The sequence below is a fragment of the Akebia trifoliata genome, chromosome 7 (genome assembly GCF_017979445.1).
Source record: "Akebia trifoliata isolate Shusen 1 chromosome 7, ASM1797944v1, whole genome shotgun sequence".
In the NCBI taxonomy this organism is placed as follows: domain Eukaryota; kingdom Viridiplantae; phylum Streptophyta; class Magnoliopsida; order Ranunculales; family Lardizabalaceae; genus Akebia; species Akebia trifoliata.
Window position 1 is genome coordinate 2,435,391 of NC_141381.1, and position 12,281 is coordinate 2,447,671.

Below are 12,281 nucleotides of genomic sequence, written 5' to 3' on the forward strand. Positions count from 1 at the left end.
TCGGACCATAAACTATTGTTATTGATTAATTTCCAGAATAATTTCATTACGCCGAATGTATTCCAATCTCTAATCCTTTTTAATTCCAAGTCCACCCTCTTTAAAAGGTCGACATACTTTAGACCAACTAACTGAATGAAAGGATTTGCTCAGAGAGGACTCATTCCAAAGGAACTTACTCAACAAGGATTCAATTTTGTTTATAATCCCCACCTATAAAGAGAAGCAAGAAGACCAATAAATTTGGAAATAGGATAGAACTACTTTAATGATTTCAACCCTACCCCCGAATGATAAAAATCTCGATTTCCATCCCTGAATCCGTTTATGAATATTCACAATCAAAGGATAGCACATAGATGACGTCAAACAAGAGGAAAAGAACGGAAGGCCTAGATACCGAATTAGAATATTTCCCTCTCTGAAAGATAAGTCATGAATAATATGATCCTTATTTGAACATGACTTACTAAAGAGTACATTACTCTTCTCGACATTAGTTTGAAGGCCCGAAATATGGAAAAATTCATCAAAGAGCGCTTTGTTATGAGAAGCAGATTGAACACAATTTTTAGAAAACAGAACAATATCATCGGCAAACATAAGATGAGAAATATTATTCTTGACAGGAATAGAAATAAGATTCTTCCCAATTTTATCTTCAAGAATGCAAGAGAAAGCTTTCATAACAATAGTGAAAAGATAAGGAGAAATAAGATCCCTTGTCTCAACCCACACTTACTAGAAAAATACCCAAACAAAGACCCATTAAGAACGGTCGAAAATTTAGGAGTGGAAATGCATTCCCTTATCCAAGAAATCCATTTTCCATCACAAGCCAATTGATTGAGAATTTTTTAAAACAAAATCCCATCTAAGTTTGTCATAAGCTTTTTTTAGATCAACTTTGACCAAGAAAAAGGGAGGAGTCGAATCAAGATGAGAATTACGAAACAACTCATGTGTTAACAAAATATTGTCAGAAATATTTCTCCCTTTAATGAAAGTCGATTGATTCAAACTAATGATAGACGGTAGAACATTTGAAAGATGATTAGCCAAGATTTTTGTAATCACTTTGTATGTAAAATTACAAAGCGATATAAGTCAAAATTTATCCAACCAATTGGCATCTTTCTCTTTGGGAAAAAGGACAATAAGCGTAGAGCTCAACTCCTTCAAAAGCTTCCCATGAGAAAAAAAATTCAAGATAACTCTAACAAAATCCTCTTCTACAATATCCCAAAAGGAAGTAAAAAATTCAGCACAAAACCCATCTAGACCAAGAGCTTTATTAAGAGGAGACTGGAAAACAATCGACTTAATTTCCTCTCTTGAAACTGGACTAGATAACCAACGGCATTCATCTAAAGACAACCTATTTTGAAAAACAATAATTGGACAAGTGGAATTAGAGGAATAAGAAAATACCTTCTGGAAAAAATTAACCAATACGCTCTTCACCTCTGATGGAATCCCCCAAATCATCAATAATTTCATAAATTTCGTTTCTTGCATTATTTGAAGCTACCGAAGCATAAAAAAACTTGGTATTTGTATCCCCCTCTTTCAGCCATTGAACCTGAAATTTTTACCTAATCATAGACTCTTCTGCCATAATTTCTTTAGTCAGCTCTCCCACCACGACCTCCTGATTTGCAAGCGCTGTATTAAGCGGCTCATCTTGAATTTTCTGTTGAATAATTTTAAGCTTATTTTCTGCCACCCTTTCCTACTAGTAGCACTTCCATATTTCTACTGATTCCAACTCTTGATAGCCATTTTAACCCGTCAGATTTTTGTAGCTAAGACAAAAGTCGGATTTCCTTCAATGTGACAATTCCAAGCATTGCTCACCAAATCTCGAAATCCCTCTTGGTTTATCCAAGACGTGAAAATTTTGAAGTTCGTCTTACGGTTTCTAGCTTGGTTGACTAAACTAAAACTCATCGGCGAATGATATGAAATTCCTAGATGGAGATAGTTAAGCCGAACATTTGTCCATTTCTGAATCCATGGAACATTTACTAGCACTCTATCAACCTACACAAAATCGCCTATCAGTCGTCACCTTATTGCTCCAAGATAAATATTGATCCATCGTGATCATGTCTTGTACCACAGGAATTAATGCAATCATTGAATTCTTCTAAGTTTCGACGATGAGCAAGATTCCCTCCAATCTTCTCGAATCTAAATCTAACCGTATTAAAATCTCCTAAGACCACCCAAGGAGATTTGATGCTCGCTACCAAAGAGACCAAAGAGTTCCATAATTCAACTCTATATGATCGAAATTTTGCAGCATAAACACTGGTAGCAAAAAAATTAGAATTGTTGCTAAGTCGATGCACTTGACAATGAAGAAATTGGGCTGACTCTGAAATTTTGTCCACTCTAATCTTCATCGGATTCCACCCCAACCAGATCCTCCCTGACTCATCTGAATCATAGTTATCTATGAAGTTCCAATGTTTTTGCATGCTTCTACAGTACCCCACAACTCTAAAATTCTTGACTTTAGTCTCATTTAATACAAGAATATTAAAATTTTCCGAACATATAAGATCCCTGATTGCTCTCCTTTTGCTGATATGATTCAGGCCCCTTATGTTCCAACACCCCACATTCATAGAAACTTTCCTGATTTTGTGCCTTCCACGGTAGGCACACCCTTCGACCGAGTCATAATCTCTGTGATTTGTTTCGACTTAGCTTTCTGTTTTTGCTTTCTTTGACTTCCCCTGAGATCCTTTCTTCTTTTTCCTGCTTTTTCCTTGAGTAGGCTGCTTTGCAGACTTATCTTTCATGCCTCGTTCGCTATCCTCCGAAACAGAGTCCTCCAAGTCTGAGCTATTAATCCCATCAGAACTATCTGCTAAAGCAGAAAACTGATTTCGACCAGCCTGGAAATTACGAACTATAATCTCACCATCAGATTGATTTTTAGTTTCTGAATTCTCCCCCAAAATCTGCACCTGCTGGACTTCCTTCTACAGGCATTATTGCTAAAACAGTACTTTCCATCAGCTGCTGCTCCAGAATATTCTTACCTTTGCTAGAGCACAAAGCTTTAGAAACATCTCTCAACTGTCGCTGAATAAAAGGCGTGGTATCCAAATTTGAAACACCACAATCGGCAACTAATGGCATGGTTTCCATATTTGGGACATCACAATCTGTCACAGAATGATTTTCACCCTTTCTTGCATTACTTTCCATCAGCTACTGCTCCAAAATATTCTTACCTTTGCTAGAGCCCAAAGCTTTATAGAAACATCTCTCAACTGTTGCTGAGTGGATTCCGAATTTGCAGCACCACAACCGGCAACTAATGGCATGGTTTCCAAATTTCAGACATCACAATCGGTCACAGAATGATCTCCACCATTTCCTGCGTTGCTTTCCTTTTCTGCAAAATTTCTGTTTTGTGTTGCCGGCTCAATGGCAGAGATCTCTCTGCCATTGACGCTGTTCTCTGTAACTAGAACAAGTTCCAGGCCTTGCCTTCCGTTTGCTCCTTATTTGAAGCTTTAATAAAGTTAAAATTATTGAAAAATAATATTTAATTGTATTTTTGTAATAAATATTAAATATTTATTTGTTTTAAAGACTTTCAACTGTTCCAATACAAAATATTTCTATGTTACTAAAATATAAAATAATAATATTTTATTTTGTTATTTATTATAATGGATTAATACTTGAAATTTAATTGTGTGCATTTGAAATTTACAAATGTGTGATAGCTATCATAATTTTTAATATTAGTTATTTTAAATATTATATCATTTTTTTAAAAATATCATGCATATGAAGCTTAGGCATCAAGGCCTTGATTAGCCCAGCGCCTTGCTTCACACCTCAGCATCTGAAAACATGGACAGGGGCTTTTGTATTAGTACTGTAAATAAATTACACACAAGCCAGTTACACGGACTTGACCATTTGATGTAATCTATTTAGAAGTTAGGTTGTCTGACATACATAAATACCTTATGATTAGTATCTGAACATAATATTTGATGAATTAAGAATCTTAAAGAGTAGTTTTTATAGTAGTTCATACAATATCCAACAAAATAAAGTTCACAGAAAATGGAGTGTCTTTACATAGATCTAATAGAAATAGTTATCTTGTATTAAGCTATTAGCTTCTAGGCAATATAAACTAGTTTTAAAATCTTGTTTAGATGAAATGTTTCGGCAACATTCCCAAAACACAGAATGTTTTGTTATGGCCTTGGCCTAAACCAAAATGTTATGCCGAACCCAAAATTTTGGACCATGAATGTAAGCATGATACATTAGGAAGCTTCTTTACTCATAACATGGTTTAATAATGCATGGTTTTTTGCTAAGGTGCGCTTGCGTGCTATGGTTTTCATAATCTTTGTTACCTTGTATAGTATTATGGGTATGAGTGTCAAGTGTCAGTTTGGGTCCAAGTGTTTTTTTCTTGCTTGATCTCTAACTGTTATTTATAGACCTTGGATTTCTCGAATTAAAATCAAATATTCTTCGAAATTGTTAATTCTAGTTCAAATTAGTTCATCTCCTTTGCAAACGCTTACTTAACTTGAGGATCCTTCCTTCAATGTAGGAGCAAGTTTTTTCTGGTGTTCATGGACTTATGATACAAGGATATTATCCTGTGATAAAGGCTTTTGTGAAAGATATACTGTTGAATCATAGGTATGTTTGATATTTCTTCTCTCTTTATTTTTTTGTTTAAATCAAAACTTGCATCTTTAAAATAAAAAGCAAGTAGAATGAAGTTCTTTTCCAATCCCTCCACTGATAGTCTGATTTATGTTGTACTTACAATCCACTTTTAAGTAAAAATGGAACACAAGCAAGTGCATCATCATCATCAATGCCTTATCCCAAAAATTTGGGATCCACTTCACTACGTGAAAATCTCCAATTTTAACGAAAAAAATTGTTAGGCCTGGCCCGTCGAATTTTATTATTCAAATTCCGCGGTCAATCGACCACAAATTTCGGGTCCACAAAACACATTCTACGATTCCCACTCTCCGTCTCTCTCACTCACTCACTCACTCACTCTATCTTTCTCTCTGATCTCTCTCGAATGGCTCTCTCTCTCTCTCAGTCGCTCCCTCGATCGCACTCTCGATCTCATCAATCTCTCAGTCGCTCTCTCGATTGAACTCTAGATTGAGCCATTATCGTGCAAGTCTTTCTCTCAGTCGCTCTCTCAGCCTCTTGCTCGATCGATCTCTCGATCTCATCTCTCTCTCTCAGTCGCTCCCTCGATCGACCTCTCGATCTCATCTCTCTAGCTCAGTTGCTCCCTCGATCGATGATGTATGTCCTAATTGATGAAGCTACCTCTCCAACGAAGCTTGAAATGATGTGTTGTACATTTCTAGGGTTTCTGATCTCACGAAGAGAATTTGGGGTTTTAGAGTTTCTTTCTTGCATTTCGATTTCTCCATATTTAGTTCTGGTTCTGTATTAGGTTGAGGGATGACATACAAAAATGATTATGTGATTTCGGAGTCGAATCTGAGTATGGGGGATGAAAAAGGGGATTATATGAGGCTGAAAAGCTCAAACAATATTGAGATCAAAGAATTTGGAGGAGATGAGTCTCAATCTCCTCGAAATGAGAGATCTTTTTGGTGGTGGTTGAAGATGGGTTTATTATGCATCTGTGTGATTGCCATGGCTACAGTTTTTATAATCTAGGTCGGACCTTTCCTCTTGAATAAAGTAAGTCATCTCAATTTTGATTTCTAAATACTTATGGGGTTTCTAGTTTTTGGAATTATACTATATTTCTGACAATAATGTGGTTGTTAATTTTTTTTTTTTTTGGATTAGCTTTTCAAGGATTTTATGATCAAAGGATGTGTTTGCTTTATATCGATTTTATGGTATTTTTGTTTAAATTGTTGTTAGTTAATATTAGTTCTTTACTATTTTTATCATTTGAGCTGCTCCTTTCCTCTTGAATAAGGTTTTTATCTATAAGTCATCTCAATTTTGATTTCAAAATACTTTAGGGGTTTGTAGTTTGTGGAATTATACTATATTTCTGACAATAATGTAATGTGGATATTAAATTTATTTGGAATTAGCTTTTTCAAGGATTTTATGATCAAAGGATGTGTTTGGCTTGATATCGATTTTATTGTATTTTTGTTTAAATTGTTTTTAGTTGATAATAGTTCTTTTATTGTTTTTATCATCTGGGCCAGACCTTTCCTCTTGAGTAAACTTGTTATCTGTAAATCATTTCAATTTTGATTCAGAAACAACTTATGGGGTTTGTATACTTTGTAGTGTATGGTTTGTTTCACAGAGTATAAATCTCATGGAATTATACCATATCTCCAAATGTCATGTGGCTATTGATTTTATTTGGTAGTTTATGGAATTATACTATATTTTTGACAGTAATGTGGCGATTATTTCTATTTGGAATTTGCTTTTCAAAGATTTTATGATCAAAGAATGTGTTTGCTTGATATCGATTTTTGGGTTTTTATTTTTATTTTTTAAATTGCAATTAGTTGATAATAGGTCTTTTGATGTAATTGGTTCAAACAAGTTGGGTGTGTATATGAGTTGTCCTTTTTTTAAGACTACTTTGTATATGTTTTCAACTTTGTGAAATTATGTTTTACTTAGTCTGCCTCTTATATAGTCACTATCACTTATTGATCACACAATTGGAAACACCCCATGTTAGGTTCTACCATCTTCGTGCTTTTATCTTTAGAAGACTAGTGCTTAGAATGGAAATGTTCTCTAGAATTGTAAGACTGAAACACCCATATGGTTCATTCAACACCAACAAAGCCTTATCCCAAAGATTTGGGGTCGGCTGTGTTGGGATTTTACCCTTGAAACCACCAATAGATCTACAATATCTAGAGTTTTACTTAAATCAAATTGAAACAATATTACATCGATGAGATGATCCGACAAGTATTCTGTTATTGTATACGGAAATTAAATACCCATACATCTTAGTTGCAAACAATAATCCAACAATCGATGAGATGATCCTTTTTTATGCTTCTAATGCCCAATCTAATAACAATCACCAAAACCACAAAACTGAATCTCCATACATCTTAGTTGCAAACTATAATCCAACAATCGATGAGACAATCCTTTTTTATGCTTCCAACGCCCAATCTGATAACAACCACCAAAACCACAAAACAATGGAGAGGCATCTTAGTTGCAAACTATAAGAAACTTGAAATTGGTATTTATCTTTACTTCAAAGAGGATGTTATGGGTATTTTATATATGGGCAGCTGGCCTACAGTTGGCATATTAATCAGTCCTTGTTTGAATGAATTCCACTAGGTAGTGATTGGTTCGTTTTGAATTAGAGTTGTTTTTGTTTTAATACATGGGGGTATCTAGACTTAGTCTGACTATTCCCATGGACATATGAATCACTCTTTCCAACACATAGAGTTGCTTGTTCTCCTTTTATGCATTTTGGCCGTGATATGTGGCTTATTCCAGCAGCCATTCAAGGATTATATTGGCGTTCACCTGCAAACAACCTCGTATATATACATATATCATTTCGTTCTTCTTCTTCTTCTTTATTATTATTTTCATTGTTCTTCTTTCGATAGGTTTATTATTGCTTAATTCGTTATCCAGGATTTCATTTGATAAACTAACTTGGAAAACAAATTTTATCAACTGTTGGTAATTTTATTGCAAACTTTGTTTCAATCAAACAGGTGGGGGACCTTGGTTTTTGTATTGCTTGAGATCCTATTTTGGTGACTTTTGCATCTCCTGTGAACAGCTAACATGGAGAGTATGGGTGGACAGCTAACATGGAGAGGACAATGAAAGCACAGGCTCTGAGGGACTCGAGCATGGCTGAGTACATATCAAGCAAGAAGACAATGGAGATCAATCCAGAGAATCCCATTATGGAGGAGCTGAGGAAGAGAGCTGATGCAGACAAGAATGAAGCGAGTCAAGGATATGGTTCTGCTGAATTTTCTTCGATTTAATGTAAAGTTGGGTCTATTTCAATTTCAAAATATTAATTCATGAACATTGATTCAGTTTCCTTTTCTTTGTTCTTCAGTCAATATCAATGCCCATCATATTCTTATTCTATGATTTTTCTTTTGTTTTTTATTTTTCTGATTTTATTATTATTATTTTGTTCATTGTGATTGGTGAATTAGAGGACCGTGCTATTGTTTGTTAAACCTCCAAATTCGACGGTCACACTCTATGGATTTTTTTTTTTTTTTTAAGCCCATTCTCCAATAATTTGATAGTCCAAGGCCGTCAAAAAAAAAATTCTACAAGAGAATATTTGACGGGCATATTTGATGGGAGGGTCCGTCAAATTTCTCAAAATTTGACGGGCGAAGACCGTCAAATATGGGCTTTTTTCACATAGTGCTTGGACTTTCATCCATACACTTTTGTACAATCTAAAGTCATCTTGTCCTCATTCTATGTGTTTTTCTTCTGTCTGTTTTCGCTTGTCTTCCTCACTATTTTAAATCTCCCACTTGAACATTACTTCCAACAAATGTAGATACTTCATTGGTCTTTCTCTAAGTTGTACATTGCTGTCTTTCTCTATTAAATTACTTACAAGAGAGAACATTATTCTCCTTTTAGTTTCCACGCCTTAATTAAATGACACATGCACAAACACTAGTAAACACACATCCAATCAAAGCCGTATCTCACATGAATTGAAATGCCTCAACCATTGGTTGTCTTTTGACAATGTTGCCCTGCCCTATAGTATCATATTTTTAAAAATCCTAAATCAATATCTTTATGTCAGCTAGATTATTATATTATGGTTACTAGCCAAGGAATTTTTTTGTCTCTATCATTGAATTTTATTAATCTTTTTTTGAGTCCTGGTAAGTAAGGTTAAAAAGATTTCCAACTGGTGTAATGGAGTAATGCTAACTCTAAAGGATGGAAGAAACCTTATTGTGGACGCTACTATTATAACAATACCCGGGGTTCTTAAGGCCAATTTGATCGAATTTGAACCAAAGCTACCCAAATGGAAGTGTGATGCAATTTTTGACCTCGGTGTTGGCAACGAGAACAAGATTGCCTTACGCTTGGGAACTGTATTTTGGCCGTGGAATTATTAGGCATTGTTGCACCAACATCTTATCCTTGTGGCTATTTTCTCAATCTTCACAAGGCGACTGGCCACCCAATACTAGTTTATATGACGGCCTGACGGTTTGCTTATGACATAGAAAAGTTACCTGATGAGGCCGCAGCTAATTTTGTGATGTTGCAGCTCAAAAAAATGTTCCCCAATGCAACAGAGCTGGTAAGATCTTTGGTTTCTTACTTAAACCTAATTTTATCAGTTACATCACTTCATCATCGTTTGAAGAAAATCTTAATAATGATTCATAATGACCAAAAGCAATGTGGAACCAACACCGCTCCAAAGGGATCTCTCTTCTTTGTGGTACCCAATGGGCTATCAGTCAAGGGCGGAGGTTTTGCCTTCTGTTTAAATCTTTATGGTATTTTAGAAACACCTTCCTGTTAAATTGGTGATATTAGTTTTAACTCCCTTGACCGTAAGTGAACATTGCTTTTACTTGATGATTTAACAGTGAAATTTTGATTTAGTAATTTAAGTATTTTAAGAGCATTTTGAAGAAAAAATTTCAAAATTTCACTGTTAAATCATCAATAAAATGCAACCATGACTAACGGTCAATGGGGGGTAAATCTAATATCACCAATTTAACAGGGGGTATTTCTAATATCCTAATCGTTATTGTGTCTTACTTTCTACTGTTGACATGGAGTAAGATTTTGTGTTTCATATAAATGCATAACTCACATCCATCTACTGCATACATTACCCACTTATTTAGTGTCATAATCATATCATATTTATCCCAAAAATGGGGATGAAAAATGTTTTCATCACTTTTCTTATCTATATAGGGCCTTTGAATTGCACCAATGCACTCCTCATTATATTAGTGGATAAGATAACCATGTTTAGAAACTCGAATTAGACATATATGAAAAATATATAGTTTTATTAGTAATACAGTTACTGCTGAGAATTTATTAATAGATATTTAACTATAATAAAATTACTACTATAGATTTTTTTTATTTTTTTTTTAAGCTCATTCTCTAATAATTTGATAGTTTAGGGCCGTCAAAAAAAAAATTCTACAAGAAAATATTTGAAGGGATGGTCCGTCAAATTTCTCAAAATTTGACGGGCTAAGACTGTCAAATATGGGCCTTTTTCACATAGTGACACGTTATCCCAAATGTTAGGTCTGCAACATGAGTCATACTTTTCAAACAACTCCACTTAGAGAGAGACATCCATTATCAAGGTGTGGGTCCTTAGATCTTTTCTTACTTTTGACTCTTCTTCTAGTCTATCCTGAGCTTTCAACTTGTTAAGGTTTTGATCTGATATCTTACATGATCAGAACTGGATTGACCTTGTCCTGATCTGATAAGGACCAGATCCGACTATATTTTAGAAATTATATAAATATATGAAGTTTATTTAGATTTTGTACATCAAATCGGGCTTGGTTCAATCCGGACCTGATCCTATTATTACTGTATCAGGTTTGGATATATTATTATTGAAATATGATACTTTTCGGATAAGTTCCGGATCCAATCTTTATCAGATTGGTAACAAATCGACCCCGGTCCATTGACAGCCGTAGTACTGGATTACTTAGCCATGCAAAAAAGAATTGCTGAGTGGATTTTTTTGTTTGTTTTAAATGGCTTCAAACTTTGTTATCCCAAAATCAAAATGTATTTGTTCACTAAAATCAATCCTTGAATTTGATTACAGATCCAGTATCTAGTTTCACGATGGGGAACAGACCCGGATTCTCTCGGTTGTTACTCCTACAACTTGGTTGGCAAGTCCGCTGATTTATATGAGAATCTTCGGGATCCTGTGGGGAATCTCTTTTTTGGAGGCAAGGCTGTGAGTATGGACCATGCTAGTTGGAGCATATACAGCGGGAGTGTTGGCTGCAGAAGATTGTTGAAGATACCTTCTAGAGCTAGTAGGCAACTTGGAAATTTCTCAACTTGTCCCTTTCAGGGATGAAGCCATTGAAGCAATGGTTCCACTCCAAATCTCAAGGATGTGATTTTTTTTTCTTCTTTCTTTGGAGTAAAAATACTTTCTGATTCTTGAATGCTTGCAAGGCTATGCATAGGCATTACTTCTCATTTTATACCATAAGTTATTATTGATTAGTAAGTGTTTATATTACTGTTCCGGAACGTTTGTGGAATGTTTCGAAACTAGGACACCTTGGGGAACCCAAGATTATGAATTAATATTTACATCAGTTTCTTATCTCTAGTATTGGGTTTTACATGAAAAAAATGTTGGACAGTTTCGACCTCACATTAAGTTTTGAGGAGTTTTAGTAGGGTTTCTTTTTTTTTTTTTTGTATTCGGCTTTGTTGCCGATTTCTGTTCTATTATTCTGTGTCCTTTGATGGTTTTCGTGACCTTCACTTGTTTCATTGGATTTTTTTCGATCCCTATTATTGATGAAATCTCTTTAATTACAAATAATAATAATAGTAAATTTGTAATACACATTGCCCAATTTTTGTGATTATTATTGACATTGACTGAAAGATTTTGTTGTTTGTCTAAAATGATCTCTGCATTATGTACGACGGTAATTGCATAGTGTGCTCGTAATCTGTATTTATCATATATAGTAGTTTTAGGTTCTAGTTTTTATTAAAAAATAATAATAAGTAAGATCACATAATATCAATTGAACGATGCCAAAACCAGTTTAATTGTATGAGGGAATTAGCTTGATTTACAATAAGATTAATTTGGATTGTACTTGCATATAAAAAAAAGATCAATTTGGTTTAAAAACTAAAATTGCCTACAAAATTAAAATAATGCATAATTAAATTTACTGAATAATATGTGACAGTCTTATTAGAATAGCTTGTAAGAAGAGCCCCACCCATCTTTCTCTCTATCTCTATCTCCCAATCTATCATTCAAAATTTCAAATGATGAAAGGAAGATTTTTTTTTATCAAATCATTTTTCAAAGAAAGAGAAGACATCAATTAAGTATTTTTTCACTAGAGAGAATTTTCTTTATTAAGGATGAGTGTAGACACCCCATTTTTGCACTCGCCTAATTAATCAACTCGTCAATCCGATTGCAATGGTTCCCAATTATGGATGTTTATTCCAATGCTTTATTTTGTTGCCAG

General features: G+C 34.4%; 1 long non-coding RNA gene across 2 annotated transcripts; it reads left to right on the top strand.

Moving 5' to 3' along the window:
• Nucleotides 1-7,504: 7,504 nt before the first annotated feature.
• On the top strand, nt 7,505-11,280 carry LOC147397961 (uncharacterized). 2 transcript variants are annotated; one of them, XR_015179693.1, is made up of 3 exons: nt 7,505-7,559; nt 7,743-9,337; nt 10,865-11,280. It is a non-coding gene; the product is annotated as an uncharacterized LOC147397961 (long non-coding RNA). The 2 variants fall into 2 exon arrangements; XR_015179692.1 differs by lacking the exon at nt 7,505-7,559 and having other exon boundaries at nt 7,567-9,337.
• The last annotated feature ends 1,001 nt before the right edge of the window (nt 11,281-12,281 follow it).